The 14614-nt window shown below is 36.2% G+C and overlaps 1 pseudogene; it reads left to right on the top strand.

Annotated features, from left to right (window-relative positions):
* Positions 1 to 4232: 4232 nt before the first annotated feature.
* Positions 4233 to 4920, top strand: LOC105083656 (large ribosomal subunit protein uL6 pseudogene; annotated as a pseudogene).
* Positions 4921 to 14614: the final 9694 nt, after the last annotated feature.

Raw genomic sequence — 14614 nt, 5'->3', positions numbered from 1 at the left:
CAATTCATTCTATCCATGCTCAGCAGCTGTGCTTCTCTGACAATGGTCTGTCACCATTGTCATTCCTAACTGCTATCTGTTTGAAAACTTCCAGCTTCAAAGATACTGCAGAGAGAAGCCCCAACACCAAATGCTCTGCTCAGAAGCCATAACCACACACAAGTACTCTGCCTTGGTGGGCAGCTGTTTAGCTACTTGGGTGTCCGCTATGGTTGAGTCCTCCACTGCAGGCTTGTTCTATTCATTAGGCATCCTGGGCTCAGTGCCTGGGGCCAACGAACTTACCAAGGCCTACCAGAAATTTTGTGAGCTGAGAAAAAATTATGAACTCCAAAACACGAGGAAAAACCAAAGTTGAAGTAATAAATGTTTAAGTGAAGATTTATTTCTATTCAGTTTCATTCATCGTTCAAGTAAGTTCATATGCATGAACATTTCATTATATTTGCAAAAATTTGCAGATTAGGTTTATATACTTCACTACATAATGTAACTTTCTGACAATTTACAATGACTGACAAGAAACATCACCCGATCATAAATTAAATGTGTTATTTATAGCCAAGTAATTTTAAACTCTTAAAAAAATTTTACAACAAAAATAAACCACTTTGATATGGGAAATGGGTGTGTTGAAGTGCATTTGCAGTGGCAAGGTGGCTACGTCACTGCAAAATAAAATGATTATGAGCCACTGAGGTCTGCTCATTCAGGCTTGTAGGCTTTGGGGTTATAAGAAGGACACAGACCTGCACCCCTCCCCAAGCTGTCACCAAGTCTAACAAAATAGACCAACAAAGAAACATGAAAGGATCCATGACAGAGGTAAGTACAGACCCTATGGCTGTGCATAAGCGTCAGTACACACACACACACACACACACACACACACTCCTCCTGGTGGGTGATGGGACAGAAGGCATTATCCTCAACTGACACCTACACTAAGTTATCAATCCCAATTTTGAAAAATTGGAATTTCAGTCTAGTTTGAGAATATTACACTGATATTAATATGAATGTGAGCCAAGTATGATCAGGATACAGGATAGAGCAGCCGTTGTCCATATTTGTTTCTCACACCAAAACATATGAATGATGACCCTCTTGTAGTTTATTTCTTTCATCAGTTAATGTGTACTAAGTACCTACAACATGAAGCAAGCCTATTCTAGGTATGAGATTAATCTATTTGACACTATTCTATGATTCTGAGGACCTTCCTGCAAAATCTGGAGAATAAAGCTAGTAGATCTGCAGGCTTCTTTTTCAAATATGATACTCACAAAGCCATGGATTAGTAACTTGCTCTCTAAAGGTTGCAAACATAGATAAGATCAACCGTGAATTATGTTCAAGTTCTAGTTCTTTCTGCCCTCTCAAGAAAATGAGAAAGCTAGTGATTGATATTGCATTAATAACTTCTTAATTATAAATAATTTCTAAATGCCTTTATTAAGCTCTTATTTGCAACACTAGACTCCAGAACACTTTTTTTCTACTGCTCTTAACTCCACGAATGATAATTGTTAGGTCAGAGGGAATTTTGACAGATTATTAGAGTAAGAGGAAGGCAGGAGAGGCTCTGCTAGTCCCTAGGGTCGGTAGCCAGTTGAGTCCTATATGTTCCTAAGGACTAAGCAATACTCACTACTCATGGGCAATGTGGGAAGAAAAGAGGGTTCCATTGAGAAGAAAAGAATGGGAGTGAGAAAGCCAGAGAAGAAGGGAAGAAAAGAAATAGGGAAAATGAAGGAGGAGAAAAAAAAAAAAAAAGAGGAAAAGGAAAGAGACAAAAAAAAAAAAAAAAAAGAAATCGTTGATGATATTAGAGCATTTCTGGGAACTCGGCAGCTCTAAAGTTTACTACCCCACCTCTTCTCTGTATTTTGTAACCAACAGCAAGAAGTAATAAATGTTGCCTTCTCCCTTCAAGTTCTTGCAGATGGTGTGAGAATTAACAAGGTATTAGAAATGTAAGTGGACTCAGTTTCTGGTCTAAGTAAATCTAAAGCCTTTTTTCTCTCATCCTTCTTTTTCAATTTATCTAAAAGATGCATAAAAATATTGATCATTTTTGGTTCTTAAGAGTGAGTGCCATTTGATATCGTAAGTTGTATCTAAGCCCAGCAATCATCATGGACAGTGTGGTTAATGTGGTTTTATAGAGCAATACTTGGCAGTCGTAAGGCAAATGCATTGCTGAGTCAGAACAATAGGTACTTTAATCCCCTGAATAAACTGGTATTAGATTCAGTATCCTAGAGAGAAACTAACTACAGGGTTTTTACTGTATTTGGCTTGGAAAGAAGTTACTGAAAATGAATCTTCAACTGGCAAGAGAAAGGGAGATTCCATCCGGTTTTCTTTCTCAATGTCCCAGTGTTGTTTTGAGATTATAATAAGACATGTTTGTAATAATATGACTCTATTGGCCTTCCAAAAGAAGTTTAAGATTAACCAGAAAGAATATTATTTAGGATATGACATCAATAATATATTCTGCAAGGGAACAGATGCAAAGGAAGCCAGTAAGCCCAGACAGAAACTAAGCATTTAGTAGGCAAAACATCAAAACCAAGTTGCAAGATGTATTCCACACGTGAGTTTGCATTTGTGACTGAGCTGCTGGAGCCCAAAAGGATCATCGCATTACTCTGTTGGCAGATGCATCCAAAGAACTGGCCATGTTGTGTCTTGTCATCACAATGCTTCTTTCTGTTAAATGGTTTAAAATGTTTGACAAGCACATTACAAAGCCATCCAAGGAAATGCTTCCCTTTCAGGGATTAGAGTCTTGAAGCAGACCATTAAAACTGGCCTTTGTCAGTGATTCAGCCTGCATTAGCAAAAGAAAGCTTCTTATAGACAGACTGGGCTCTTAAGGAGCCTCTAAAGGGAACACTGAGTGCTTTGTTATTGCTTCTTCACACGTTATTTATTAATGGAGGTTTAACGGAGGGAAAGGCGGGCTTTTCTTGGTCCCCAGAAAGTTGTCTTTTTTGAAAAACATTTATTTCCTATCTTTATCATATTAAGATAGCAGTCTAATCAGATTGCAGTGAAACTGAAAGCTTTATTCTTAATTAAATGGAAGGAAGTCATCTAACAAAATGGTCTTTTTCTCAAGTGTATACACCTACCAAAAAACCTTGGCCAAATTACTGCCAGAAAAAGAATAATCAGAGCCACAAAAAAAAAAAAAAAAAAAAAAGACTTTGGCTCCTGATGAATATCTCTCCACATAATAGGGCAATGACACAAGAATGGATTCTCAGACCAACTCTCTTTTTCATCGAGAGTTTATTACTTATTACCGTGGGGTAGCTTGACTCTTTCACTGGTTTGCAATTTGCTTTCACAGAGTCTTATTTCTAATTAAAAATTAACCCTATCTCTCATCATTTGTTCATGCTTTCAGATCTCTTTGTCTTCTTATTTTATTCTGCACCTCAATTTCCAAAAACCATTGACATTGACAAAGAAGCTTTAGTAGCTCATCATGATCCTCAAAAACTCTTTACCCTTGAGAGGGACACAGATGCATCTAAGTTGAAATTTAATTACTTGTCCTAACATATTTTTCCTTACATTCAAATTATAGAAGTAAACAAAAATAGCACAGTTTGCTTTCTTAAATCACATACTCTATTATTGTTCCTCATTCCAAACTGAAGGCATATTATGTAGCCAATACAATACTAGACATAAAATAGTTAAATGATGGCACCAACCTCCAAACCATGGGGCTGTTGGGAGGTTTAGTGCAAGACCTCTTATCTGACACAGTGACACAATTAGGATTTATAGACCATAGTTTATTGAAAAAGTCATTTAATGTAGGAAATATATGTGTATATATACATTGCATTTAACTTAATATTGTTACACACTCATTTTCCAGTCTTCTGATGTAGAACAAACATCTTTTGAATTCCTGAATTTGGGTGTGCTGATTGGACCTATTCTCTGCACAACTCCCATAAAGACTTATCTGTGAATGTCAGAGTTATTTCTGAAATTCTAAGTGAAACTAGAACTTACCAATACTTGAAAGAACAAATGTAATGCAGAATCACAAATTTTAATTTTTTCCCAATATTTTATAGCTACCTTACCAAACTTTAATTCAATATAATTTTTAAAATCCCTCTTTTTTGCAGTGTCTTTTCAATATTCTAAAGCTATTTCCCATGGAAAATCTCTTTCTTGTCACATTTCATCAGTTTAAATATTTAATTAAGTTATCTAACTACAATAACAAGTACATCTGGAATAAACAGTTTAAGAAACTTGCACAACTGACTCTTGCACTCTTCTCTGCATCTACTGTGAGAATGAAGACCATTCTCAGCAATGAGGCTGTCGACATTGCAGAAAATGTCTACATCACCTTGAAGGGATGCACAGTTATTATGAAGGGCCCCAGAGGCACCATGCGGAGGGACTTCAATCACATCAACGTAGAACTCAGTTTCCTTGGAAAGAAAAAGAAGAGGCTCTGGGTTGACAAATAGTGGGGAAATAGAAAAGAACTGGCTACTGTTCGCACTATCAGTAGTCATGTACAGAACATGATCAAGGGTGTTACACTGGGCTTCCGTTACAAGATGAGGTCTGTGTATGCTCACTTCCTCATCAATGTCATTATTCAGGAGAATGTTTCTCTTGTTGAAATCCAGAATTTCTTGGGTGAAAAATACATCCGCAGGGTTCGGATAAGGCCAAGTGCTGCTTGTTCAGTATCTCAAGCCCAGAAAGATGGGTTAATTCTTGAAGGAGATGACATTGAACTGGTATCAAATTCAGCTGCTTTGATTCAGCAAGCCATGACAGTTGAAAACAAGAATATCAGAAAAATTTTGGATGGTATCTATGTTTCTGTAAAAGGAACAAACAGTTCAGCAGGCTGATGAATAAAATCTAAGTTGCCCGGCTACAGAAACAGCAAGATGCCAGATGACTCCTCAGATCCATTTGTGATATTTTAAGGATGCAATAAAAGCTCTATTGATTTGGGAAAACAAAACAAACAAACAAGCAAAACAAAACAAAAACAACTGACTCTTGCTAGCATACAACTCAACTAGTGGGAACGGCATGTGTGAGTACACCAGAGAGTAGCCTGTTCCCCACGAATGCTTAACATGCCATGAGCAATGGTCAGCCTGTTTACAGAGGTAATAGAGTGGCAGCTGAACCACGAAGTAAATGGAAATCAGTTAAGTGGTTAAGACATTTTGAATGTATTACACAAGGCATCAGGTCACTGTGCAAAAATGACTATTTTCAGTTAAGACTACTAACATAAAGTCATTACTTTCTGAGAAGCAGAATGCCCTTCTGCTCCCACAGCATGTGGAAGAAGCTTCACTGAGAGATGGGTAAGAAAAGGAAAATCCACAGGACAAAGACATTCAGGTTTGTGAGGGAGGCAGGGAGTCACAGCAGTGAACAGCTATTGATGTTCCCATTAATCTTCCAACACGATTGATTTAGAATATATTGGAAACAAGAAATTAATCGTCTGTAGGAATCAATTATTAAATACCCTTCTTGCTTTAAAGGGATTTTGCACAATCGTGGTATTAAAGAAAGGAAATAAGCAGCAACATATGAAAAGAACTGTGCAGCATGACCCAGTGGAAATTATCCCAGGTATGCAAGGTTGGCTTAAAATCTGAAAGTCGATCAATGTAATATACCATTTTAATTAAAAAAGGACAAAACTGTATGTTCTTCTCAATAGACATGAGCAGCCTTTGACAAAGTCCAATTCCTATTCCTGATAGAAAGTCTTAACAAATGAGAAGGAAGCAGAAACAATCTTCCTCAACCTGATAAAAGGCATCTGCAAAAAACCCTATAGCTGTCATTCAGCTTACCTGTAGAAAATAAATGCTCTTGCCTAAGCCTGGAAACAAGGCAAAAATATATAATATAACTCAATGTTCAATGTGTAATATAACTCAGTGTTCAATGTTGTACTGGATTCATTCCTGATAATATAAGATTCCCAACACCTTATATATTTAACTGTATGAAATTGCTGAGAGTGTACCATTCATTACCTCAAAAATGGCAATTTCATGTAGTTCAATCTAATATAAGGTTTTTTTTTAAGTTTCTGAAAAAGTCAGATGGAATAGTGATTCCATAGTCAATGAGATCTTCAGAAACTTTAAAAAAAATAAAGTTATATTAGATTGAACCAGCTTCGTATGCAATGACTGCGAATGTTTCCATCTGTTCAAACCTATTACCCCTACTATTGCTGCTGATATAACCTGCTCTTCTTCACAGCCTGGCCGTTTTCTCTTTTCAGATTTTTTTTTATCAATATTTCTGAAGACATCTGCTCTGCCTCTTTTCACCCTTTTCAACAGATGTGAGATTTCTAACCAGAGACAATAGATTACAGCATTAAGAATCTTCATTTTCAATGACATATTATTTGATCACCATCGTTTCTTGAAAACGTTAGACTTGACTTTATAAGCAGAAAGCTATACATTTATTTCTTAGTTCTGTATCTGTTTTTGTGAAATCCTAGATGCACAATAAGTAAACAAACTTCCATTTTCTTATGCTTCTCCAGAGATGCACAAAGAAATATTTCCCTGTGTTCTATTATTGATAAATTGTTCATAACCTCTTCCTAAACAAACAAAAAGAAGGTAAGTTTTTCTCTCAAATACTCTCACATTTTTGAAACATGCTTTTCAAACTTTTCATTTCTCATTCCCATGACACTTTCGAAAACATCTAAGTATATACAAACCTAAAAACCCACTTTAAAAATGTGCCAGTTTTTCCCTAGTTCCATATTATCTATTTGTTCACACTGAAATTACACAATAGATAGGAAGATGCAATATCACTGTCCAACCATGATGGACACTACTACAAGCACCATTACTCTTCCTAGCTCAAGTAGTAGATGCTTTAAAAAGAGGATCTAGGTTTAGGTCCCTTCTTTGAGGACTCTCTCTAAGTTCACTCCCTTTTTACCCTGTGGAACAGCTGGCTTCACCTTGAAGATTTGTTTCTAGTCTACCTTTCCCTTCCCTGTCATCCTCCCAAGATTTGAGGTTTTCTCTAGACATGTGCTGTCCAAGAGGATATCCACCATCCACAGGTGGCTGCTGAATACTTCTAACGTGGCTAGCCCACATTGATGTGCTGTAACTATACTCATACAATTCCAAATATGTAATACAAAAAAAGAATTTAAAATGTCTCATAGCTTTCATATTGGTAACTCATTGATTGTTGATATTTGAGGTAGCTTGGGTTAAATAAAATATATTCTTAAAATTAATTTCACATGTTTCCTTTTTACTTTTTGAATGTGGCTACTGGAAAGTCCAAATTTATGTACTTACTTTTATATTATATATTTTATTATATTTCTACTGGACAGCTCTGCTCTTTGCTGTCTCTCGGTACCCAAGCCTCCTTCTTCCCTTGCTCCCCACTTGTAGAAAGCTCCTCATATGCCCCTGTTGCGTCCCTGGCCCCAGCATCCCAGCCTCAGCCAATCCTGCTGCACTCATCCAGAAAGGAATCTTGACAATTTAGTAAAAATATCAATTGACAATTCCAAAGAAAACTTACAGAATTTTGCAAAATGATTCTGGAGTTCCTCTGAAAGGCAGGAATAGCTAAGACAACTTTCAAAAAAGAGCAGTAAAAGAACCTTCCCAGAAACTCATAAGTTTTGAGAGCCTTAAAAATTATAACAAATGGAAATGATTTACTGTTATGTCTTCTGCACAGTAAGCAAGCACTCAACATACATTAGCAATCAGTATTATTATTGCTTCTTACCAAAACATACAAAAATATAACAATTAAAATCTTACAGAACTTGAGAAGGATTATTCACAGATGATTGATATATAGACCTATAAACAACTTTTACATAAATAGCATATTTATTATACTGTATGGTTAGATCTTATTATAGATCAGCAAGTGAAAGAATGAATTATTCAATAAATAGTCTTCAGACAACTAACTAAATATCTTGGAGAAAATTAATTCCAGATTGATGACTGGGTGAAAGTCTTTCTTTTAAGAAAGGAAAAATAATAGGTGAACATTTATCTGATCTCTAGCATAGGAGCATTATTCTAAACTTAACAGTAATGAAAAAGTTATAGAGGAAAAGAGAGATATATTTGATAGCATTAGCATGTAAAACTTTTTTTTATAAAAAAGTGACCAAATGCCAAAGCAAATGATAAATCATGGGGAAAAAAAGATCAGTGTGAATATTACAAAAGGTTAATATTTTATTTTTAAGAAACCATTCATATACATCTATAGGAAATGTTTTGGGAACTATATAGAAATGGAACTAAATAGAAAAGTGGAAAAGGATGAATGTGGGAAAATTCTGAACTCCACCAACACAAATTATCAAAATATTTTAAAGTGTTGATACACAATGCTAGCAATGGTGCAATGCTAGAAATGGCATGTTTGCACAGTGTCCATGGGATTCCAAGGACTACAACCTTTTTTAAAAAAATTGGGCAACATATATCAAGACCTTTATATCCCTTAATTTTAGTATTATTATATAAGGAAATTATCTAAATTTCCTTCACAGGGGAAAGGTTAAATAAAGTTTGATATAGCTATATAATGGAATATGACACAGCCATTAAAAGTAAGTTATGAAGTGAAGACCTAAACAAGCAATTCTCCAGTGAAGATATATAAATAGCCAATAGGCACATGAAAAAATATTCAGCATCACTAATTGTCAGAGAAATGCAAATCAACACTATAATGAGGTATCACCTCACACCAATCAGAATGGCCATCATTAAAACATCTACAAATGATAAATGCTGGAAAGGGTACGGAGAAAAGGGAACCCTCCTACTGGTATGAGTATAGATTGATGCAGCCACTATGGAGGACAGTATGGGGGTCCCTTAAAAAACTAAAAATAGACTTACTATGTGATCCAGCAATCCCACTCCTGGGCATATCTGGAGAAAAATGTAATTCAAAAAACACATGCACCCCAATGTTCATAGCAGCACTATTTGTGCTTAATGAAGGAAAGAAACCAGTTCTCTAGACAAGTCTGAATGGTTTCAGGTGTCAAATCTTAATACAAACTGTTCATCTGGTATGTACATGCTGAAATAGAGTATCTTCCTAGGATGGTTCCTACAGGACTGTTACTATTGTAATTATTTGATTTTTCCTTGGTGAAGAATCAGCTTTGTGGCTTTCACTTTATTTAAGTCACCATCCCTTCGTAAACTGATGGGACTCAGGAACAAAACAGCAAGGCAGACAGTGTCTGATTTTTCTCTTCCCTGTATCTTCATGTAGTATGTGTTCATGAAATATTTACTGTATAAATAAATGAAACTCAATTCAGGTCTTCTCAAACACTGAGAATTTTCAGGATTTATTTTTTTGTACTGTACTGGCAGTATTAAGATAAGTGAAACATAGTACCTGCGCTTTGTTTTAACTTATTATCAGGCACAAATACTGATTGGAATGCTAATCTGGTAAATGTGGTAATAGGCTGTCGTGAGGGCATAGTTTGGAACCCTGGCCCTCAGTATAAAAAGATCAGAAAAGATTCCTGGAGTAGTTGAAGCATTATTTGAGCTTTAAAAAATGGGTCAGAGTTAGAAAAGTGATAAGGAAGATGGTGGCAGCATTGTAGGTGTATGTCCATGCCAGGTGTTAATTTCTTTCATCATTATAGGGACAAAGATTTAATGTAAATCGACTTGGAAGATGGTGCAGGTTTCACCTGCCAGTGCCTAGAGACCATGTCATTCACCCCTCATTTCTCTCCACCCACTCCTATCCCACCACAACAGTCACTGGCAGTTTTAAGTAACTGTAAAGAAATTGCTGAAGTTGATGAGATTTAGTATGAAAGTTAGACTCACACAAAACAAGCAAGGTCACTGGCCTGGAAAAGGCCTTTCTTCTGTGTTTACTCTTCCTCCACCTCTCCTATAGAAGAACGGGTTCCTTTGGATCAAAGAATCAAAGAATCCTGGAGCAACTGAGAAGAGAGTTCCTTTTGTTTTTGTTCAAAACAGTTCCGGTAAACCAGCCCCAGGCTGCAAATTTCCAAGTCATAAATAATTGCTGCGGTGTGCAGTGAAATGCTATGCCTGGGGCAGTCACTGATGTCAGAGCAAGGGGAAGACCCAGACCGACTGACGTCTGCAGAAGTGTGATGATAAACTCGTCTACGGAGCCAAAAAGTTTGTTGTGGATACCTCACTGAAAGAAGAGGATTAGCCTAGGGAAAAGGGCAAGGGCTTTGGGGTCAGACACAAGTGGGTTGAATCCTGCCTCTCCTTCAAATAATTATGTGGTCTTGAACACTCAACCTCCTTCCATTTCAGAATCCACATCTACAAAATGGGAATAAGAAAATCTTCCTTGAAAGGTTGTTCTGAAATTTAATAAAAATGTATGTTAATCCTCCAATAGTACCTAGCACAGAGTAGTTGCTAATCAAGGTGACTGTTTCTGTTACTGTATCAACATCCTAACTCTAGCTGCTCAATACCTGTAGCTTTCAAAAGGAAGCTGGCAGCCCCAGAATCTTCCCTGATCATCTTTACATACTTAGGTTCACTGTCCCAGACCAGATCCAGGTCCCCTTGCTAACTGTAAATTAATAAAACATCCAGCTAGATCTTATAGGATATTTTCTCACATTCATGCATAATCCATCCTCTGCTCTTAAACCCTGACATTCACAACATTTACCCTGCTTCTTTGATTAGATGTGACATTGGTCTTTCCTTGGGAAAGACTCTTCTCCCTGACCAAACTGGTCATATTATTGCTCAAAGCCTTAGCCATCAGATCTATTTATAGGATTGACAGAAATTCAGTTTATTACAACAAAAATTATAAAGTAACAGTAGTAATTAAACATAATAGATAGAGGCAGTTGCAATCAAAAGTTTGTTTTTAAACATTTTGTGTGGTTCTGTGTTTGGTTTTTATTTCATTGAATATAGAATTTTGAGTCAAACCACCTTCAAGGAAAAATCACATTAAGAAAACTGGACACACTTTAGATTACATATTAAAACAGAATTCAAGTCCTTTTATGGAAAAGTAGCTTCAATATTTACTTGGGCTATCTTTTGCCCATTAAATATTTCTGTGTTTCTGAAGTACCATGTGCTAAGTAATGTATATATTTATCTTTGGGTGATATTTTCTGTAACTTGATACATCACATGGAATCTCTTTTGACACCACTGAACATTTCTATGAACAAGTCCATCCCAAAACTGTAAAGTAAATGTTTGAGGTTTTTTCTGCTTTATTGTATGTCCAGAAAATGCAAATTTTTTTCTTCCAATCAATTAGAAACAATTTTGGGAAAAAGAAAAACATATTCATATTAGATTTATATTATGACTAGTTTATTTATCTATTTTAGATTGTAGTAAAACCAGGATAGATAATTCAGATTAAAAATCCATGTTAGGTCTATATGAGTCAGTTGTCTGCACCAATGAAATTCAGCAGTTCCTTGTCAGAACTGGCCATCAGCTTGTATACTGAAAGCAATCTAAACATTGTACTTCATAATTTAAACTTTCACTGTTAGTATAAGATGCGTGCCTTGTCCTTAGGATAAAATAGTGCATCGAAGGCTTACTTTGCAAAGCAAAGGATTTTAATGATTACATTAACGTTTCTCTTGTCCTTGGGAACATTCTGTCTTGCTGTGGAGTGTGGCAGAGAGGGCTAGCTGTTCTTCCAAGATTTCATACTTTCCTTCCTTGATGGAGAGTTGTTGCTGGGAAGTGGCCACCCCAGCAGGGACTACATTTCGTAATTCTCTCTTCCTTTCATCAACCTATGAGCATGTGACTGATTTGCCCCAGTGGAATGGGAGCAGCTGTCACTTCCTTGCTGTGGTGGGAAGCCACATGATGAAGATGGCAGATCCTCCATCTACTTGGACCGTGTTTAATTGAATGGGGCACACCACCTCCCCACCAGGAACATTTGCACTGGAGTGTCATGAAAAAAAAAAATGTGGATTGTCCTGTTACATGACTAGAATTTTGGGATTTGTGTCTTACAGCAGTTAGCATTACCATAACTAATACATGGTAGATATACTGTAATTATTCAAAGAGAGAAAGTTGATCCATAAAACTATTAATTACACAAGATGTTTACTATAGAAGTCAATGCAGAGGGAGACTTGAGGTTACTACCAAAGTTAGGGACCAGAATCCAAGAAGCCAGCTGAGGCCTCAGGCAGAGCTTTGTATTGTTTGATGTCCTAGTAGATGCATCGTGATACAGGTTCTGGCCCTCTGTACAGCAGGTTCAAAGTTAACTTTGCTCAGGTGACCTAACTCACATTAGCCAAATTCATAAAAGATGAATTTATAAGCTTGAATGCCAGTATATTCATTTAGTATGAAACCTATACCTATTATATTGTTCTGAGTGCCCAGGATAACTACTCAGAGAAACATATTTACCAGTCCTAGCTCTTGAGTTCTTTTTTCCCCTAGATTCCATGGAGACTACAATCCTATTATCATAATTACTTTAAATAGTCTCAACTTATAGTACAAATGAGTAGATAAGTGTTACATCATTATTTCCCTTCAAATATATCAGGCTCACTTAGTAAAAATATTGAAGGAATTTATTTTGAAACCATTTCTTGAGGTAGATTGCTCCACAAAGGACTACTTAATCTGCTTTATGTAGATATTTACTAGTTTTACTCTAAATGATTGAAACTTTTCCTCCATTTGGGAGGCCATCTTGTCCTGAAAAGAGATACATATGACCTAGGGTCATAGAAGACAAGAAGTGGAAGTGAAGGAAGAGGACTGAATAATTAGGTAGTGAGAGACAAAGAGCCCAGAAGAGAGACGTAGACATCAAAGTAAAAGGATATTTCCTATGACATCAGTACCTAGATTGGTGGTCCAAGGAAAACTGAGGTGATTGGATTATTTATAGTATTACTGTGCTTATGTTTGTGATGTGTAAATATATTACCACATCATCCTGTGTGCCTGAAGTAAATGAAACTTTACAATGTATTTATAGAAACTGCCCCATATGCTATCCTTTTCTTGGAGTCAAAATTCAAGCCAAAAATGTCCCATCAAAAAGCAAAATTTATTGGCTCAGGCAATTAGAAGATCAATTGTTTGATATCAGATTTTGTAAGCTACAAAAAAGGGAAAACTTAAAGTGAAAAAAAGTTGTTTTTGATATAAAATGTGGGTCATGCTAACAGAATAGAGCATATCTATTGAAAAGGTCTAAGTGTGCTTGAACCCACTTCAGCATTTAAAAATCAAAGGTCATAGAAGTATGCTTTAAAGTTTGTGTTTTAGGAAAATGCTGTACAGGGACACTCTTCTAGTACACCCTATCATAAAAACAACTCTATCATTGCCCTTCCTTGTGTTCATCTGGTCTACCAGAGAAGATGTAAGCTCCATAAAGCAGGAACTGCATTTTTTTCTTCTTTTACTCCTTTAGCCAAGTATCCAGAATTAAGACAAGGAAGATCATCTACTGGAAAGCAGAAATAAAATATTAAAACTTCTGTTAACTTAATCTGATTCTACTTTTTAAATGTTTTATAACATAACAATATTTTATTTATAAAATACCTATTTAGGGAGTACACACACAAAACTTCTTAATTAATAGTGATGTAGGACCAAAAATTACAGAGACCACTGCCTTATGGAAACTAGCATAAGAAAAAAGTTATTAAAATAATATGCTGACAGGGCTGTTGCCATGCCGATGGTGTAGCTGCAGAGAAAATGAAATGGATGCCCTTGAGATTGAATTCATTCTTTCATTCAGCAATTATGCAGTGGGTATCTACCATATGCCAGAGGCTGTGTGGGGCAGCAGCCACCAGAGAAGTGATTGGGTTGTTAAAAATAGAGTGAAGTGACAGTAAATCCATGACCATTTTCCCCACCTGGGATTGTCCTTCCCTTTTCTGAAAAGGACTCTGGTTCCTTATCTTCAGGTAAGGACATCCCTGGAGGAACCCCATCATTCCTGTATGGCTGAGAAACTGCAATCTACACTGTGATCACTTAGTGAATACTTATTGACATACTGACAGTAGGATTGCCAATACAGAAAAATAATTAATTAATTAATTCAGTGGTTCCAGTATTGCTCAGGATTGTCAAGTGCATATACTTTTCAATTATGTGTGCCAGGATCCCAAGAGAGTAAATGAAATCCATGTATGGTTGCCACAAGTGACAAAGAATAATTTCACACTTCATTCTAACAACTGCCATAACAGGTACCTGGGGAGCCCTGAGTGCTGTATTCACATGTAACCATATAATTAAATAGATATGAACAAATACACAGAGCAAGACTGTGATACAAAACCGAAATGAGAGTGATCCCCGAGTTTAATAAACATGAGGGGGAAAGTCATAATTGAAAAATTACACACATAAGGCATCCATATGATTTAGAATAATGTGCTGCAAAAAAAAAAAAAAAGAATATCTGACACATGTTGGCATTTTTCTTTTCTATTTTTTTTTTTTTCTTTCTTAAGGAA

This window comes from Camelus bactrianus, chromosome 14 (assembly GCF_048773025.1).
Source record: "Camelus bactrianus isolate YW-2024 breed Bactrian camel chromosome 14, ASM4877302v1, whole genome shotgun sequence".
NCBI classification, from domain to species: Eukaryota; Metazoa; Chordata; class Mammalia; order Artiodactyla; family Camelidae; genus Camelus; species Camelus bactrianus.
The sequence above is the reverse complement of the archived record's forward strand: the minus strand, read 5'-3'. Positions and strand labels throughout refer to the sequence as shown.